Genomic DNA, 19,188 nt, shown 5'->3' on the forward strand with positions numbered 1-19,188 from the left:
ACAATCACCCGGATAGGCACTGCAAATATCACAGCAGATTCAAAGGGTAGGAACCAAGTCATGTGGAAGCACCAGTATGCCCCTACCAATCTAGCATGGGAAATCTGAAAGAGGATGTAAAAGCAAACTGAAATAAGGAAGATAAATAGAAAAGTAGAGAGTCAAGAGGGATGTTCTCCCAGTGGAAGTGCCATGAGACAACTTCTCTGGGCTTCTCTTTCCTCTTCTTTAAAACAAATGAGTTAACTGGATGACTTCCAGTGCCAATTCCGGCTCTAAAACTCTTTGTAAATCTGTCACCGCAGCCTGGACCTTCCCCCTGTAGCTGTACTGAGCTCCTGTAGATTAAATCACCACTTCCTCACTTCTAGGTACATTTTCTTTCTGCTAACTTTTCCAGGATAAAATTTTTATCGATTAAAAAAATCTTTCAAAGTCTCTACCTCTGAACTGGGTGCACAGTTGATGCCTACAAACCAGGCAAACCAGGGTAAACATATTTGAGAGTGATGCACTTCAGCATAGAGGCAGGAAAAGGAATAAAATTTAATAAATATTAAGACAAAATGGACTTTAATAAATAATAGGATGAGTCATTTCCAGCCTGGGCAACATAATGAGACCCCATCTCTACAAAAAATAAAAAAGTTTTCCGGGTGTGGTGGTGTACATCTGTAGTCCCAGCTACTCAGGATGCTGAGGCAGAAGGATTGTTTGAGCCCAGGAGTTCGAGGTTACAGTGAATTGTGATCATGCCAATGCACTCCAGCCTGGGCGACAGAGTGGGAGTCCATCTAAAAAAAATAAAAATAAATAAATATTAAGAAAAATATTCTCTCTCCTGTATCTTAAAATGTATTACATTCCTTATTTTTTCATACCTGGCTCTCCCTTCTCTATTAAACTCTTCTCTCATACTCTTAACCATTCTTCACTTGCATGAATAATCCTCACAACAACCGTATGGGGTAGGTGCTATTATGATCTCTATTTTACAGTAAGGAAACTGAGGTTTTGAGACAGTAATTAACATTCCCAAAATGACACAATGAGTAAGTGAAAACATTGAACTCAAATACAGGAGTAGCTGAATCCAGAGCCAGGTGCTTAAGTCCTCCAGTGTGTCATCTCTCTCACATTTTGTTTTTAAACTGCTAGTTTGACATAAAATTGAGTTTAGAACATAAATTTTAAAAAAATAATAAAAAATAATTTTTTCAAACTGAATTTTAGGAAATCTGTAAAGCTTTACCTATTCCTTAAAGTAGCCCTTATAGGCTGTTGTATCGTCCTTCAAGCAGAGGAATAGATCTTGACATTGAATCCCAGCAGTTATTTGAAGAGCATCCCTTGTATACAACAGGGAGTCAAGGGAGCCCTTCGACATCAGGGTCTCGGTGTTCATCATCAGAGCCTGAGTACTGATCTAGACACTCTTCTGAACAAGCTGTGACAGTGGGAAAGTCACTGGACATCTCTAGGTCTTAGCCTATCTATAAATTGAGGGAAGATTCTTTCGCTAAGGAAAAAAAAAATCTCTGCTCTTTCTCCATCACTTAAATCTTCAGGAAGATCTGTTGTTTCACAACTCAGATTCTTTATATTTACGGAACAAACTGCAGTGATGTTAGACTGTTAGCAGTTGGTGCCTAGAATTTGTGTTCTCCTGTAATTAAGGCTTCTCTCAACTTTACGTTTCTGCATTCACACACCACGCGTTTGTAAGTGGGGTTTGTTTTTCAATCTTTTGATTCACTGACCACAATTTAGAGTAATATGAAGCACATTTGACTGATTATTCGAGAAATCTAAAGCCTTTGTTTTAATGTACAGCAGTTGCCTCATCCCACACTTCATTATCTCACCTCAGCTTACATTATTGCCCCAAGTCTCATAAATTTACAACTTTTGCTTTTTCTTGTTTAAGCCTTTGATAGAAAGGGCCCAGAATCTCCTAGGAAACATCCTTTGCCCTCTTCACTGTTTTCTTCTCCACCTTTCCAGAAACAAATAGTCGGAGCAAGGGAAATAACTGTTCATCCCTCTCTAATTTGGATCGTCTGGCTTGCTCTGTTTGCTTGCATTTCCAATCTTTGTTGTTCTTGTTTTTTAGGCTTACAGATTGAAGAGGTGGCAGGCAAATCAGAGTTATTCTTGGGTTTGAATTTCAGCAAGAAAATTACAGCATTGATGTGCCTGCCCACTAGGAGTAAAGTTGCCCTTCCTGTTTTTTCCTAAGAGGTTCAAAAAAGTAAACCCAGAATACATAAGATTACATCTCTGTTGGGCATTTGTAATGAATCTATCTCTTCCCACTCTCCCAGTACACATGTTTCAGTTCAATTTTGTCATTAAATTGTATCAAAACTAATAACCCTGTAGAATAGCAGTCATTTTACCCACCTAACCAAATGAATCTCCTTCAGTGGGAATTCTGACTCCTGCAGCTGAATCCTGGTCTTAGGATTCATGGTGTTGAGAGAAACTTCAGAGGTATTGCAGCTTATTTTCATATTTAGATTGATCCAAGTTCAAAATTAAGGGAACGATGTGATTTTTTTTTTTATTTCTAGAGATGAGGTCTTGCTATGTTGCCCAGGCTGGAAGGCAGTGGCTATTCACAGGCATTATCATATACCACAGCCTCAAACTCCTGTGCTCAGGTGATCCTCCTCTCTCAGCCTCCCAAGTAATTGGGACTACAGGTGCATGCCACTGCACCCAGCAGAACAATATAATTTTAAAGCAGTCAGAGATTCAGTCTCTTTTGGTAATACAGTGCTTATTTCAATAGACTAACACAGGAAAATAATCCACTTATATTTTTCAGAGAAAAAGAGTAAAACAAATTATTTCAACTATCAGATTTATATATAGACTATATTTTTAATATAATTTAAACCCTAAAGTGAAATTTGTACATTTACCCATTTTAAAGAACCATGGACTTAAATACCTTGAAAAGAAGTTGCCAAAATACAGTATGAGCATCTCTAAAATAAGTATACTGTTGTCATAGACAGACAGTGGCATTCAGAGCAACTAATTTATGCTGCCAAGAATATACTAAAATAGCTCTGCACATTAACAAAGAAAATTTCAAAATTAACTTATATATTGTGTTTCTTGGGAATCTTATTTGCAAGCATCACACTCAGGCTGATTTAATCAGAAAAATGAATGAATTGAAATCATATCAGCTGTTTGCAGAGTTGAGTCACTTGTAAGACTGGAAAATAGTCAGGAACAAAGGAGGCTAGATAACACCCTAGCCGGGGGCAGCGTTGCTCAATGGGGACTCTGCCGCAGATGTCCCTTAAAAACAGGCCCAACAGTTTGCAAAAACCTTTACCAATAGCCCCAGACCCCAGATGTTACTATTGTACCCACTGCCGCTGGTTTTCCCAGAAATGTGTATATTCCTCCATACTACTGCCACTTCAATAAATGGGAATGAATTATTCATCCTTCCTACTTCCTTGCATTTCTAGTTCCCAGTTCATGTACTTAGGTGGATCTACTGACAGGTAAGCCCTACAAGGGAGGTTGTGAAAGCAACTACCTGGCCCTTTGTACTTCTATAATGTGAAAGAGGATCTACCTCCCACCAATAACAGTCAGAATAGGCCAGACTATGCTGCAATAACAACAGGACCCCAAAATCATAGTGGCTTAACACATTTTTTTGTTTCTTTGTCTTTTGTTCTTCTCAGTTACACTACATTATCTGTAACAAGTTAGCTGGGAACTTTGCTCTCTGTTATTCTCTCCCTCTCATTCCAAGACATAGGCTGAGAGAATAGCTTCTACGTGGAATGCTGCAGGTCATCATGGCAAAGGGAGAGGGTGGTGAAACATGCACTGGCACTTAAAGGTTCTAACTGGAAGTGACACATGTCACTCCTGCTTATACCTTAATGGCCAAAGCAAGCTTCATGGCTATACCCAAGTTTATAAGGAAGGGGAAGTATAGATAAATACAATCCTACCATGTGCTCAGAAAAAGAGGGGACAGCATCAATGAACAGCACATTCATGTGTTTCCAAATATATGAAGAGGATGCACATAATAGGCAGCCAGAAACTGACCAGCATCTATTACATACTAAAGATAGTTAACATTTGTTGAGTGGTTACTGTGTTCCAGGCACTATTGCTATTTATTACCTTACATGCCTTACCTCATGGAATTGACTCTGTGACCTAGCTTTTACTGTTATCCTCTTTTATTGATGAGGAAATAGAGGCTTAGAGAGATTATGTGATTTGCACAAGGTCACATACTAAAAAATGTAAGAGCTGATTTCAATGCACAATTATTAAGAACTATGAGCTGAAGATAAAAAAAAATGTCAGAGGCTTTTCTGAATGATCACTAGCTACAGCAAGCTTAAACAAAGGGGTAGCTGAAGGGTCACGTGAGAAGTAAAGTTTATCTTCTGCTTCTCACCTCTGTTCTCACTATCCCTTCAGTTCTCTGCCTTCTCCTTTTGCTTTTGTTCTCACTAATCCATGTGCCTAACCCAGGTCTCCTTCATGGAGGATTTGACCATGAATTTAGGAAAAGACACCTGGACCAAGAACCAGAAGACAGGTTCTTGTGCTCTGCTTTGGACTGCAATCAATTCCCAACTACTCTGAGTCTCAGTCTTCTCAAATGTAAAGTGCCAATAATCATCACAAATTATAGGACTGAGTTAGAAATAAACTGAGTTACAAGGATATCCTTTAGAAAAAAAAAAAAACCTAAGTGTTATATATGAAAAATATTTTTAGTGGAAAAATAATCAGATAAAGAATGTCCGCTATAAGAAACATCTGAAATTTTTTTAAAAAGTTTAATATTCAAAAAGGTGAGCAGCTGAAGAAATTCCTAGCCAGTAGGGAGGCATCTGAAGGATTATGTTTTTCAGATTTTTTCTGAAATAATGCCAGATGGTTAAGCACTCGATTGTAAGGCTAGTCTTGCTTCCCCAATATCCGCCGGTAAGTGAGAGTTTACTAAGCCATCTCCTTGGTATGCTCCTTTCTAAATAAGTCTAATTCCTTAAGCCTCTTCTTCTAAGACTCTCTAATGCATTTCAGGAAACAGTGACACTACAAATCATGTTATGACATATTCATTTAGTTGATTATAAATAATAATCACTGTGGCTTTCAGATAGTTTATTGTAGAATTCTTAAAATGATTCTGTTAATTTTAGGGATATCATTGTGAAGTTAGAATTTCTAAATTCTCTTACTTTTATTGGGTTAAGTGGATGGGAGAGGTCAATGTGGGATAAAAGTGGAAACACAGCTGAAGATGGGGAAAAGGGACTGCTGATAATTGGAGAAAATGTCAGTGCCAACTAAAAGTTTCCATTAAAACATCTCCCATTACAAACTGTCATGTGTTTGTCATGGCCTAGACTGCCCTTTGAGCCTTTTCCATCAATTAAGATATTTTTCCATTGTGTAGATTAGAGCAGAACCAATTGCTTATATGTATTCACATCCACACCATGTCTAAATTAATGTTATAATGCTGTTTTTCAAAAGCCTGCTTTGTGCAGAGAAAACCCAGTGATAGCAGATGGACATTTTCTGTTGGTAAAAGAGCTGTGTATTTAGTATAAAATAGGAATTCTGTTGCTTGAGAAACAGTGCACTTTATGATTCCTTTAAAAAAATCATTCATCATCTGCCACATGTTCAAAAATTATCTTAGCATAAATAATAGAAAAAGAAGAAAAAGAAAGACCAACAGAAGAGATGTCTATAGTTTTCAATTATTGTTGGATAAATTACTCACTTTTATTACTTAAGCAGAAATTTTAATAAAGCAGCATTAGTTTCCTGAGACACTGAATATCTTTCAGGACCATGTCACATCTCTAAGGGGTTTTACTCATATCTTAAGCATAATGCATTAAAGAAGGTAAAAAAATTGCTCTATCTTGCAAATCAAATGCAAATGATTGTTTTGTCTCAATATTAGATTATATTCTATTTCTCTGCCACATAGGCCTGGATCACTGTCAAATAACTATAACTGATTTTTTTGATGTTTCAACCAGAACTTCTGATCTTCAAAGAAGGAAATTCTAATTGGTTTGGCAGAACTTTGGGACCTAGTTTAGCCTGAGTTGTTTATAAATACTCCTATGAACTTGTCAATCATCAACTAAAGACATGATTTGCTTCTTCATATTGATGAATTATGGTATCAAGGAATTGATGAACAAGGGGCATTATTTTGGGAATGAGTTCATCCAGACTTCACAAAAATATCTGCAAAGAGGATAGGATGAAATTCAGCATCACTATTTCAATGTATATTCAGGGTTACAAAAATACAACTCAATTTTCCAAGCAAATATTAGCAGCAGTCTGAAAATGCTCAAGATAGTAACAATTCCAAAGAATGTCTCTTTTCTGTAGACATGGGTTGCTATGGTTGTGCCTCTTGATATGTGTACATCTACTCTTCATCCCACCTTTTCTGGCATTCTTGGTGTGTGTTTCTTTGTCAAAAATAATATCAGTGGAAGGCACCCTCTTGTACCTTTCTCTGCTGTCCTTTCCTCTTGGTGTCACTTTCCCTCTTCTACTTCCTCTACAACTTCTTTTGATAATTAGTCAAACTGTCAAATGGGAACATTACATTTCTTACTTTTTGTATTTATATTTCTGGCTCTCAGTTTGGAAAATGAAGACTGGTTTATATTTATCTTTTAAAGAAAAAAAAAAACAGTTTACTTTCACTTACATAATTCTAAAGAATTCCATTCCCCAGAGGCCCTAAGTACAAAAGAAAAAGAAAAAAAAGAAGCTCCTCCCCCTGCTAACAGGTCTTTAGGGGAGAATGCAATCAGCCACTTTTGATGACTTGAGGGAGAAAAAATCACCACAGTCATCTTTCACCCCTCACTGGGAGATCTGGGAAATGAGGGCCATTTTCACATATTTGCTTAATTAAAAAGTTAGAGTTTGTGTTTCACGGAATCTATAGATAAATTTCTTCTCTTTTTTCCTGCATTTTGAATATATATTTTTGCCCTGAATATTTATATTTCAATGCTTTAGAAAAATCAATAATATATAACTTCTTTTAAACATCTCCAATTCTAAACCCTAATGCCATTTTCTCTTGTAAGACTGTAAAATTGTATAATTCAGGTATTGCAGGACCTATTGTTATTAGAGAAGACAATGTAAGTCAGCTTTTCATTAAAACCATACGTATTCTACACTACAAATGACTTTTAATGATCAACATTGAGTCCAACAATGATTCATCATTCCCATGAGTTTTAATACAAGAAAGTGAGGAAGACAAGAAGAAGAGTTTTATAACCAGTATTTGGTCAATAGTCTATAGGGCCATTCTACCAGGATTGAAGAAACTCTTGAAGCTTCCTCAAGTTTCCTTTATAGGAAATAATATGTTGTCTTTATGTCTAAGCCAGTTTAAATATGAGATTTCTGTTACTTATAGCCAATAGCATCCTGATAGTGTTCTAAATTACAAGCAACAGAATCCAACCATAGATCACTTAACCAAAGGGAAATGTATTAGACAGACATCTGAGGAATCACAGGACTGATTGGAGTTTGGGAGATCAGGCTTGAAAACAAGCAGAAAGCTAGGAGGTTATAAAGGGTCATGACTTAGAAGCCATAGGAGTGCTGCTAGTTATAGTCTCAATCAAATGGCTCCCTCCTCATTCTTAGGCCCTTCATTCAATACTCAATATCTGGTTGGCCATGCCCAGGTCACATGCATACCACTGAGGGATGCAAGGAGCAGGAAGGAAAGAAAAATCTGGCTCCTTTCATTTTCATACTGGGAAATGGGCAGCCTCACTCGTAAAGGATGTAAAACAAGTAAACTCCCAAAGGAATTGGAATAGTAAGAGAAATCAAGATGGGTGCTGAGTAAATTAAAATGGCAAATGATCCAGCAAAAGAGTGCATGGGCTTTGAAGTTAGACTATATCTACTAAGCATGTGACCTTAAGCCCATTACTTTCTCTCTGCAAATTTGGGTTTTTAAATCTGTAGAATGATAATGATCATGATGATGAAAATAATTTTCTGCTATGTAGAATTCTTCCAAAGGTTACAAAATAATGTGCACAAAAGTCCTGAGCAAGAAAACCACCACAACGTTGCTGTGGCTCATCGCTCATCAGCACCACCCTCATTGGCATTGTCCTCAGGATTCCCAGAAGGTGCCAGCAGGGAGGCACCTGCTGACATTAGCTCTTCCCAATTATGAGGTTGCTCCTTAAAAACTCATAACTTTAATATCAATGTCCTAGAGGATGCTCTGGGTAAAATAACCCAAGCAGGAACCATCTAAAATCCTTAATTCCAGTATTGGGTCTAAGAAAAAGAAAGCTCATGTGCTTTCGAGTCAAGAATCAAACACCCTCTGGGTGTCTGCCTAAGAGAAGGACCTTCTGCATGTTGGCTACCAATGAACTGGCCAACATCATGTAGCTCAGATTCAGTAATCATCTCACTGAATTCTACTCCTGAAGAGTGGCTCCCAATTCCTTGACATGAGATCTGGGGATCTCATGGCTGTGAGGATTCTCCTCACAAAGCAGAAGCTTCCTCTGTCCTTTTACCCACTGTAGGGCTCTGGGCAGGACATGTGGGCTTTCACCGCTCAGGATCTGGGGGCAGGGACTCACGTGAAGCAACACCTTCCACCAATCAGAAACACCTGCCCTGGGCTGTGATGTTCCCGGGGGTTCTTACCAACGCCTGCTCTGCCCAAACCAATACACAAGCACTGTATTAGCATTCTCATATTTTCTCCCAGTTTGTTTTTTCTGTACATGTTTCTCATATTTTTTGTGAAGAAATTGTAATTTGGGTATGTTCATACAATACTTATAGCACTTTTTCTACATTTCTATACCCTTGTGAACAGAATTTAGTGATTATAGAAACTTCTAGGTGGATGCTCCCTACTTAACCATTTGCTTACTGGTGGAAATTTACATTGCACTAATCTTTCGCTCTTTAAGCTAATCCTGTGTGATGATTAGCTTTGTCATTGACAGTGCATCCGAATGTTCTATATTATCCAATAATATTTTAGTGAACGTACTTATTTTAACATACAACCATATTTTGCCACGTCTGTGAAAGTTTTTAACATAATCTTCTCATAAATGTTGAAAAAACTTAGATTTTATTAAAGACTAAAAATAGGCCCAGCCATATTTACCCCATATGTTTTCTCTTCTCTCTTCCAAAGGGTGCAGCAGCAGCATTCATCTGTGCTGAGGCTGTCTAGTGTGATTATGTTTAAGGCCAGAGATTGTTTTTTATTGTTTTCAAAAGACAGATAGCAGCTGGCTCCTAGTTTAGGTTCCAGCAGTAACCAAATCATCAGTCTTAAGGGATTGTTCCTGACATTAACTGATTTAATAGAAGGGCTTATCTTTTATATCTCAAATTGAAAAAGAATTAACTAAAATTGTGTCATGATGATTGAATTTTGAAAACCACCATCATAACCACAAAAGCCTGTTAGCTGAGTCCTGAGATTCATTGTGGTACAAGAAACATGTTATGCTATGGCAAGTAGATGATAAACTAAGCAAAGTCCCTTCCACAATGTATCAGAAATGTGTTCCTTCTGCCTTTGACTCTTAAATTTGGATATTTATTAAACAAAAGGAAAAACAGCCAAAAGAGCTATGTAGAACTTTGGAATTCAGAACACTCACACATGGGCCTTGAGATAATCTTCCAAGCTGTATTGTAACAACACACCCATATCTCGTGATTTAGTAAAAATGAAAAGTTCAAGTGGGAGAAGAAAACATATACTGAAAATGGAATTAGAAAGACATTTTTGATAGGCCCAGCTTTATATCCCCAAGTTTCTAGCCACCTTTGGATGAAAGAAAATTATGTCTATCCTGTCTTTTTTCCTTAGGGGAAAAAAGAGAGAAGACACAAAATCATGCTATAAAAAAAGGGAAAGTTTGTATCCAAGTTTTTATTCACCTTGCCTTTACATTTTCAGTTTCACTCATTTGCTAGAAATTTTCTCTGCAGCTTTGCAGCCACGACTAGTGTGTTTTGGCATATCAGAAAGTGGTTTCAGCATTATAGACAATTTGTTTGGTTGCCTTTTCTCCTCCTCCCTAAGCTTCACCAAGTGAAAAACAAAAACAGCTCTCCCTGCTGATTCAGAAGGTGGACAGAGAGCATCTGTCAAATGATTGTGTTTATGTGAATAGCTGTACCAGCCCAGACCATACTGCACGTCAGGCTATCAGATACATATGCATCCACATCAAGAAACCTGTAAACCAAACTTTGCTCAATATAGAGAATTTGCCCCCATCAGTCCACAAACCATGCAAGAACTTAACCACCAAGCAAAAATGTATCTAGAGACCCTATCACAGGACATACGCTGTTGAGGCTCACCAGATGAACCATGATATATTACCACAGGAATTATGAATCCACTAATCAAAATAAGTGAGGATGAACATTTTGTGATGTTGCATCCATTATTTTTTCCCATTTTACCTAGCATGCAGCATTTGGGAATTCACAATGTTACAAAGCTTCACTACATAATTCTGGAGAATGCGGCAGACTAACGTGGATACTTTAGTCCCCTTTGAAAAGGGCACGAAGATACCTTCATGTTTTCCCTCCAACTGGTGAAGCAGATTAAGCAGATAGCCTCAGACTATTTTTGCAATGAAAATCAGAGAATAGGATATCCGGGTATGCTCTTGTTTTTCCCAAAAAATATTGCTTCTAAGCTGAAAGGCCAATCAGTCTGATTGTCTCAAAAATTCTTATAATTTTTATTTACAAACAATGTAAACTAACTAAACCAAAGCATCTGGTAGATTTATTCTCTATTTTCTCTATATGCGACTCTCAACCATCTTCCTCTTTTTTGTTTAAACTATTGTCTGAAGAAACATTTTTTTAAGTAGTATGAAAGGCAGTACCTAGTTTATTGGGAAATTGAAACAAGAAGAGAGGTAATTAAAAATCAGTCATCTGGAAAGGTCTCAGCAAGGTGGTATCTTATGAGCCGATGTCTACATAAAAAGAAGCCAGTCATGTGTCTGGAATATTCAGCAGTCAGTTCAAAAGCCAGAAGCTTGGACTGTTCAAGGTACAGGAAGCGGGCCTCTGTGTCTGCAGCATGGGAAGAAAGGTGAGAGCCATGGGAGTTGGAGAGTGGTCTGGGGACATATAGGACATGGTCAGGAGCTCAGCTTTTATTCTGAGTGCAACTGGTAACTCATTTGGAGCATTTTAAGGGGGAGCATGACATGATCTATTTTACATTTCAAAAAGTCACTTCTGCATAGAGAATTGATTGTGGAGAGACAAGAACAGTACTAAGGAAACCAGTCACAACGCTATTTCATCAAGGTCAGAGCTAATGGTAGCTTGCACTATGGTGATAGCTGTGGAAATGAAGAGAAGTAGATGGTTTCAGAGATGCGTTGGAAGTAAAGCCAAAAGAAACTGCTTAGGATTGGCTAAGAGAAAGAAAAAGTGACTAATAAAGAACGACTCTTAGGCACATAAGTGTATGGTGCTACTCTACATCAAGACTGGGCACCACAGGGATGAGAAGAGAAACCTAGTCAAGAGGTTTGACTTAGTCTTGCTAAATTTGGGGGGCCTATTAGTATATAAACGTATTATATGAATCTGAAACTCAAGAGAGAAGTTAGGCCAGATATATAGATTATATAATATATAACATATGTATAAATATATACAATATATATTATATATAAAATTTAAAGTCATGAGATTCAGATGAGGCCACTTAGGAATAGGGAATAATAATAGAGAATAATAATAGACCACCTAATGAAAGGGAAACTATAACTGCTGTGGGACAGTCCCCAAGAGGGAAAGAAGCAGACAGAAAAAGAAACCAAATAGAGAGGCCAGAGAAGTAGAAAAATAACCTAGTGTATGATATCGCATAGACCAAGAGAACAAAGTATGTCAGGAGGCAGGCAGGCACAACTGTGTATAAATTCACAGAAAGGTTGAGAGAGATGAGGACAGCAAATGACCTTTGCTTTGGTAATATAGAAGTCATCCGTGACCTTCACAAGAGCAGCTTCAGAGCTCTTGTAGGAAAAGTAAGTCAATTGAGATCAGTTAAGGAGGCAGGGGCTGGAGGAAAAAGAAACAATGGTAATATAAACAACTTCAATACATTTTTCTGTGAAAAAGAGCTCATAAAGAGGGAGGTAGAGGAGGACCCATGGCCTAGGGGTGATTTTGTTGTTGCTGTTATCTGGAGATGAAAGAGCACGTTTGTGTAGCTATAGGAGAAATTCAATAGAGCAGGAAACACTGGTTATGAAGGGGATAGAAGGGCATAGCTAAGGAAATGACATCTTCAGAATTTGAGTGGGGCAGGACGCAGATCACAGTGGAAGAATTGCCCTTTGAGAGGAGCAGGGAAGGTACCAAACTCAGGGCCACAAGTCCAAAAAGGTGGAATATCTGTAGGTAGCTCAGAGTTACTCAACCTACAAAATATGGATACCCTGGGATGTTTGTGGGAACTCAGAGACTTTGATCCTGGGATCCAGGTACTCAGCTTAGTCTCCAGCAAGACCTGTCTTTTCATATCCCATTTCTGATCACTTCCATCCTTTTCCCTCATCAAGATTCTTCTTTTTCTCTACTCCAGTTTCTCATTACTTTCAAAAGTATAATTCAATACTTTCTTCTTCAGAAAGAAGCCATCTCTAGCTGCTTCCACTTACATGAATTTCTCCTTTCCCTGAATTCTGAAAGTTCTGGTCAGCCTGCACTTGGTATTTTTTAATCTACTATTTTGTCTCTAAATGTTTCTTACCTTAGGTCTTGTTTGTCCAATGTGAACAGAGCTCCATGAGTATAGTGAATACTTTTTTTTTAAATATCTGGTCTTCTGTGGTGCCTGAGTGTAGGTGAGAATGCTTTCGTGTCTCAAGAACTACCTGATTATTCATGGATTGTACTGAACATAAGGAAAGGAATTAGGACACAGATTATAGAACAGACTATTTCTAGTAAATATCAATCAATCATCACTACATCATTAACTCCGAATTCTGGTTAAGTTGGAGTGAATTAAACTCTGCAGGGGTATGTGACATAAGCAATAGGGTGCTGGCAACTGTTTCCACTTCTAGTGTTTTAATATATCTCACCAAGGCCAATTGTGCCAGATCCCCTCTGAGATGGGAATATTCGTTCTAAAATCATCACTCATGCTAGTTCCCGTGTTTTTTGAGGAAATACTATAACACTCATCATCGAAACAGTTTTTTTCACTCATCATGATTATTGACTTCATTTTTTGCTGTAGAGTTTGTCACTTTTTTTCAAACTTTATAATAGGGTAAAATAAAACAGATCTGCCCACATATCATGGTTAACATATTTCCAAGTGAAGGGATCTGTGACAAATTGAAAAAAAAATTACATGTCATTGTCATTTCCAATGAAAGAAATTGAATTTATTTTCTCAGGATCCCCAACTATATTACTATTAAACTATGAATGTTCTGTTAAATAATTTAAGGATGTACTGAAAGTATAGCTCACATGTTCTTCCTTGCTCCTTACATTATCCCTAATCCCTTCTTCATGACTAGCTATTTTCCAGTTGGATTTCAACTATGGCAATTATTTCACCTGAACCTATGATCATGTTAGGGATGATATGATATAGAAAATCAGTTGTGTTCCCATTTGGTGATGGCTTTAGGTCCCCTTGGCTGGTGGGCATGTCAGTAAGGATGGAAGGGGTTAGTTCTCATTAGCTAGTTCCAAATTCATTATTCCAAAAAAAATTTTTTTTAAACCTATGCAAATGAAAAAAAGCTGAATTGTTGATAAATTAACAACTGGATTATATTTTTTTAATCATAATATAAAATGCCTGCCAGAGAATTCCAATCAGTGATCCCTTCTCCACCGAACTGCCACATACCCTGTTCTCTTAAGCACTCTGATTGGATTCTTCCAGTTGTTTGTGCTTAAGGGCCAAACTCACCACGTCTGGACTGCCAACCAATATATGCTAGATGCTTTCAGCCCACCCACAAGATAGGTTGGAACAAGAAAATGGTAGGAAGGGCTGGTGATGGGGACAGAGTGATATGGCTGTCATTTAGAAGTCATTAACTCAAGTATAGAAAAGGCAAAGGTTATCACACAGAACATTCTGTAGAACATAAAGGTGAGAAGGGAAATGCTATTGTTCCTTGTAGTAATTTGTGGTGTTTTACCAAATGATTTTCATCACTGAGAAGTATTACTTCATATGCAAGAAATTCAATGGTCTTTTAAGTCCTGCTAAAGGTTTATTTAATGCTCTTAAAATTATCTTAGTTGAAAATGTCTTCTTGATTTTTTCTTAGTTAATTGTCATCCCTCCCTTATCTTTCCTCATACTCCCTAGCCTCACTTCTATCAAATCCCTCTAGAATCAACTAGAAAAAAATGTCAGAAATTTCCTCTTCAAAAAAAATCTACTCCATAGGAGAAATGATAAAATTTTGTACCATTTGGAGTTTAAAAATAATTATGTCATTTTCTGAAAACAAATTAAAATTGTCTGAATAGTCTATCTAAGAAAGGAATTTTCCCTTTCTCTGAATTTCTTGTTAGAAGTGAATGTGATAAAAGTTACCTTTATTGCAATTTGGAAACAGTCATTTCACCAAAGGTACAGAAGCACATTTTTAAATTGGTGTAGGATCATTGCATCTTATATCTGCTCTAATTCCCTGAGAGACACAACTTCCAATTAATAGTGAAAGACAAATAGAAAAGAAATATTCTTTCCCATGGTGAGCAATACCTTCCCAATGCTATTCCTGGGACTGATGTGCTCTTTCTACCCTGGCCCAACCTTCTGTGTGGACTTTTATTGATCTACCCTGTTAGGGTAAGGCTTTCTGGGAAATCTTTATGATTTCCAGACCAACTTATGCAGTTAGTTCCCCTCCTTTTTGTACCATTGCTAAACTTACTTGGTGCACACTTACATGCACTGCTCTTACCACCTGTAGTGCCATTATTAATTTGATCATCAAAACTCCCCACTACACTATAAGCACCCTGAGGACAGGGATTGTCCTTTATTTCTCTTCATATTCCCATTGCACACAGTAAGTATTAAATGAATATATGATGAATTAATTATTCTCCACTCTATTACTTACTAGCTATATGATCCTGGATGTATAATGCAGTCTCCCTATGCCTCAGTTTCCTATAAGGTCAATAATATGAACCTTATGGGTTGTGAAAAGGATTAAATGAAAAGAGACTATGCAAAATGATATCCGCGTGTCTGGCCCATAGAAGGAGCTTGTGGCAGAGAACACTGATTGCTTATCCCCAAACAATTCTTCTTGCTAATAAATGCTAAATGTTACCCTGGCACAGGGCAGCAATGTATTTGGAGAAGGCCAACACATCCTCCACACTCAGATGGGGAATTCTTAGTAATTCATGGTTTAGGAGTAAGCATAAGACTCAGTCCTGGTTAATGAAATTTGAAGGAAATCTACTGAAATTTTCAGAAATTTTCTTCCTTGATAAAAAGAGACTCAAGAGAATAAAGACAGTCCCCATTTTGCCTTCATCGGACATTGTTTTGTGATCTGTGGCCTCCATCTTGCTACCATGAGGGAAAAGCTAAGACAGTTACAGCGAAGCCAACTCCAGGGACCTGACGTCTTTGAGATGCTATATTAATCAACTGTGAGACCACTACCCTGTAGACATTTTAGCATGTGAAAAAATTAAATGCCCTTATTGTTAAGCCACTTTAGTTGGCTATCTTGTTACTTAAAAGGAAAAAATCCTAAATAATAGAATGTTCAACAGATGCTAACTATTTATTATTATTAATAGTTTCAGCCAGTACTAATGGTCTTTGACCAATCTTTGGTACCACAGGAAGTAGTCTTGCCTAAAGTTATTCCATACTTTCCCTAATATTATCTACAAAATAGAAATTCCTTAAGACAAGTCTTTCTTGCCTATTTAGAAAATAGATAAAGAAAGTGCCAGGTATCCACAGCCTCCACCCAATCCTTACTGTATCTCCAAAACCCCAAGAAAACATAGTGCAAAGATAAATTTGGCTTGTAAAAATCTTTCAATATTTAGGGGGAGACAGAAAAAAAAATCTTTCAATACTTAATTGATTTTATGGGACCTGCTAGAAAACTGAAGCCAGTGCCCTGTGTCAAGCTCAACTCAGAAAAGTGGAATCTAAGTTAACAGCCAGCAGGATTGAGCTGTGGTGGGTTGATGTCTGCCTTTCAGAAGAATGTCTTCAAATTCTCATATTCTTCTTCAGATTGATTGATATCTCTATTCGCTAACACTCCAAATAGATTGTCAAAGTCTCAGATTTCCCCAGACATCCTCGGACTTTTAAGTACCTGTTATGCCACACCAAGGCTACTGATCTTCCCTACAATATCCACCATAGTAGATCAAAGATGTCCAATTTGGATAAAAATATCTATATTATTGCTATACATGTTGGATATCTTTATTATGATGCATAACAAAAAATAAAGGAATGGACAAGATGGTAGATATTCCCTTTCCAAAAGCTTTTGGATGAAAGGGGAATGGTATCCCCCACTACACACATACCCCATGAATCAGTTAAATTCCACTGAAAATTGAACATAAAATGTGAGCATTTATGCAGTGAGAAGAAAAGACTGGATCAGAGATAATTAACTTTCTAGAAAGTACATTAAGTGTGCAAATCCTGGCAAAGTAAAATGGGGAAAGAGAGGAAAAATAAAGAGAAAGCAGAATCAAAACTCTTTTCTCCCTCACCTACTTTTGTTTGAATATCAGGTTTCTCCCTATTTCGGGCCAATTATTAAGCTTCTAGAATACTAATAGAAATTTGGATTTGGGTGAGAGATATGAGAAGGACACAACTGGAGGTAGAGAACATGAAGGAAAGTGAAAATTAGAAGCCAATTTAGCTCCTCTGTGGCAGCTGGAAGTTGCAGTACCTTTTTTTTTTTTTTGACTAGTTGGGACTAGTTGAAAAATGTTTAGGCTATAGAAAAAAATTTAAAGCACTCTAACTTAAACTGTTCTTAGCTGGATATTGACCTGGTTGTTCAAAAAGCAATACATATAACTTTATAGATAATCTAGTTGTACATGTGTGAAGAAGGCGTTATTCATTTCTACCTCAGTATATTTATCTACCTGCCTATATATTTTTAGAAACTCCTTGACAAAGAAACTTATTAATTCACTTTTGCTCAATATTAGCCTTTGGGTATAAATGAGCTTTAGGAATTAAAACTATTCAAATATATTTTGTACATTCTTAATTAATTTTTACTTAGTCAAGTAAAGACAGATTGATTTTTTCTCTTAAAAAGACTGAGACATGACATATAAGGCTAAATCCCCCCATGAATGACTCCAATCCTTCTCCTGTCACCAAACATGCCAGTTTGTGGCACGCCTCCTTCCAGACCTTTTGTCCGTATTTTTAAATATATTTTATATAGATATATATTTCATGGAAATTATGTAGTATCACATAAATAGTGCTGTACTGTACATATAGTTTTTTAATTTCTTTCTTCCCTCAATAATGTGTATTAGAGGTATAGTAGTGTTACTTCATAGAGTTTTATTACACTTCTTTTAATTTTAGCATGAATTTACCACAGTTTACTTACCCACCTATTGATGAATATTTAAGTTGATGCTATTTGGGGAGCATAAACAATGCTACAATGAATGTTTTTCTACATATCTTCTTGAGCACAGTTGTATTAATTTTTTAAAGGCAATTAGAAAGACATGGAGTTGCTCATCTAGAATTGCGGTAAATAGTCTCCAAGGATGGCTATTCATGGGTCTAGGAGTGTTTTTATTGTTGCTATTACAACAAATTTTTTACCTCCCTATAAACTCATGCTGCTCCTCGCATCAATAGGCAGTCTAATTCCCATCTCTTGAAAATAAGCCTGGCCTTAGTGACTTACTTGGCCAAGAGAGCAGTAGAAATGGTGTTCTTGAACTTCTGAGGCTAGGTTGTAAGAAGCAAGCCTAGCAGTTTCCGTCAGGGCCCCTGAAATACTTGCTCTAGGAAAGCCAGTCACTGTGTAAGAAGCTATGACTGCCCTTAGACTCCCATGCTTCCCAAGCTAGCCATGTGAAAAGATTTTGTGTACTGAGAGAGACACCAGGCAGCCCATACCTGTTCCAGCTATCCTAGATAAAGCACCAGATATGCTATAAGTGAAAAAGTCCTCTTGGCTGCCCTCCCTCCAGTCAAGTTTTTGTATAACTCTAGCCCTAGCTGCCATCTGGCTGCAACCCCATCAAAGATCCAGTGAGAATCACCCAGCTGTGTCCAGTTAACCCACAAAGACATGATAGCTATAAATAGCAGTAAATATTTTTAAGCACTAAACTCTGTGGACTTTTTATGTAGCAACAGACAACTGAAACAATAGGGTATGCTAATTTTTATTTTTTTTAAATAAGTACTTCCCAATTTTTTTTCATGGTGACTATTGCTTTGCTGTCCTATGAAGACTCCTGTGTCCCTACAACCCATCCTTTTATACTGAGAAAGCTTATGAAGCATTTTTCTAGATGACTCTTTAACTTTGATTCTAAAGCCTAAAAATCTTTTGTAATTTCCATGCATAATGAGGAGGCTTTGTTGTTTCTCTTGTGCCCAATACATAGACAGGGAAAGACACTCTTCTTCCTTTTTCAAATGAGTCAGAGAGCTTCTTATTTATTCTCAAAACTTTGAATATAGCTCATGGAAATTGTAGTGTCTGATTATCTGGGATCCCAAGTTTGCAGACCACGATGTTCAAAAGCAATCACTGAAAAATGACTCTGCATCATTTTCCACTGATCAGTCTGAGGCTGATCCTAGGCCCACACATGCAGGGAGAAAGCTCATCTCAGGGTGGATGTGATGCTAAATATATAACTCTACTCCTATCATCTCTCCAATCCAATTAAATATAAGCAAACCCAACCACTGCCAGAAAATGATTATAGAAAATTAGGTCAATGCACCTCTTTGAGAATTTCTTCTGGGCCAATCCGAGGGTCAACCCAATTATTTTCAGTGATTTGTAGGGGTGA

The sequence above is a fragment of the Lemur catta genome, chromosome 1, assembly GCF_020740605.2.
Source record: "Lemur catta isolate mLemCat1 chromosome 1, mLemCat1.pri, whole genome shotgun sequence".
NCBI lineage: Eukaryota > Metazoa > Chordata > Mammalia > Primates > Lemuridae > Lemur > Lemur catta.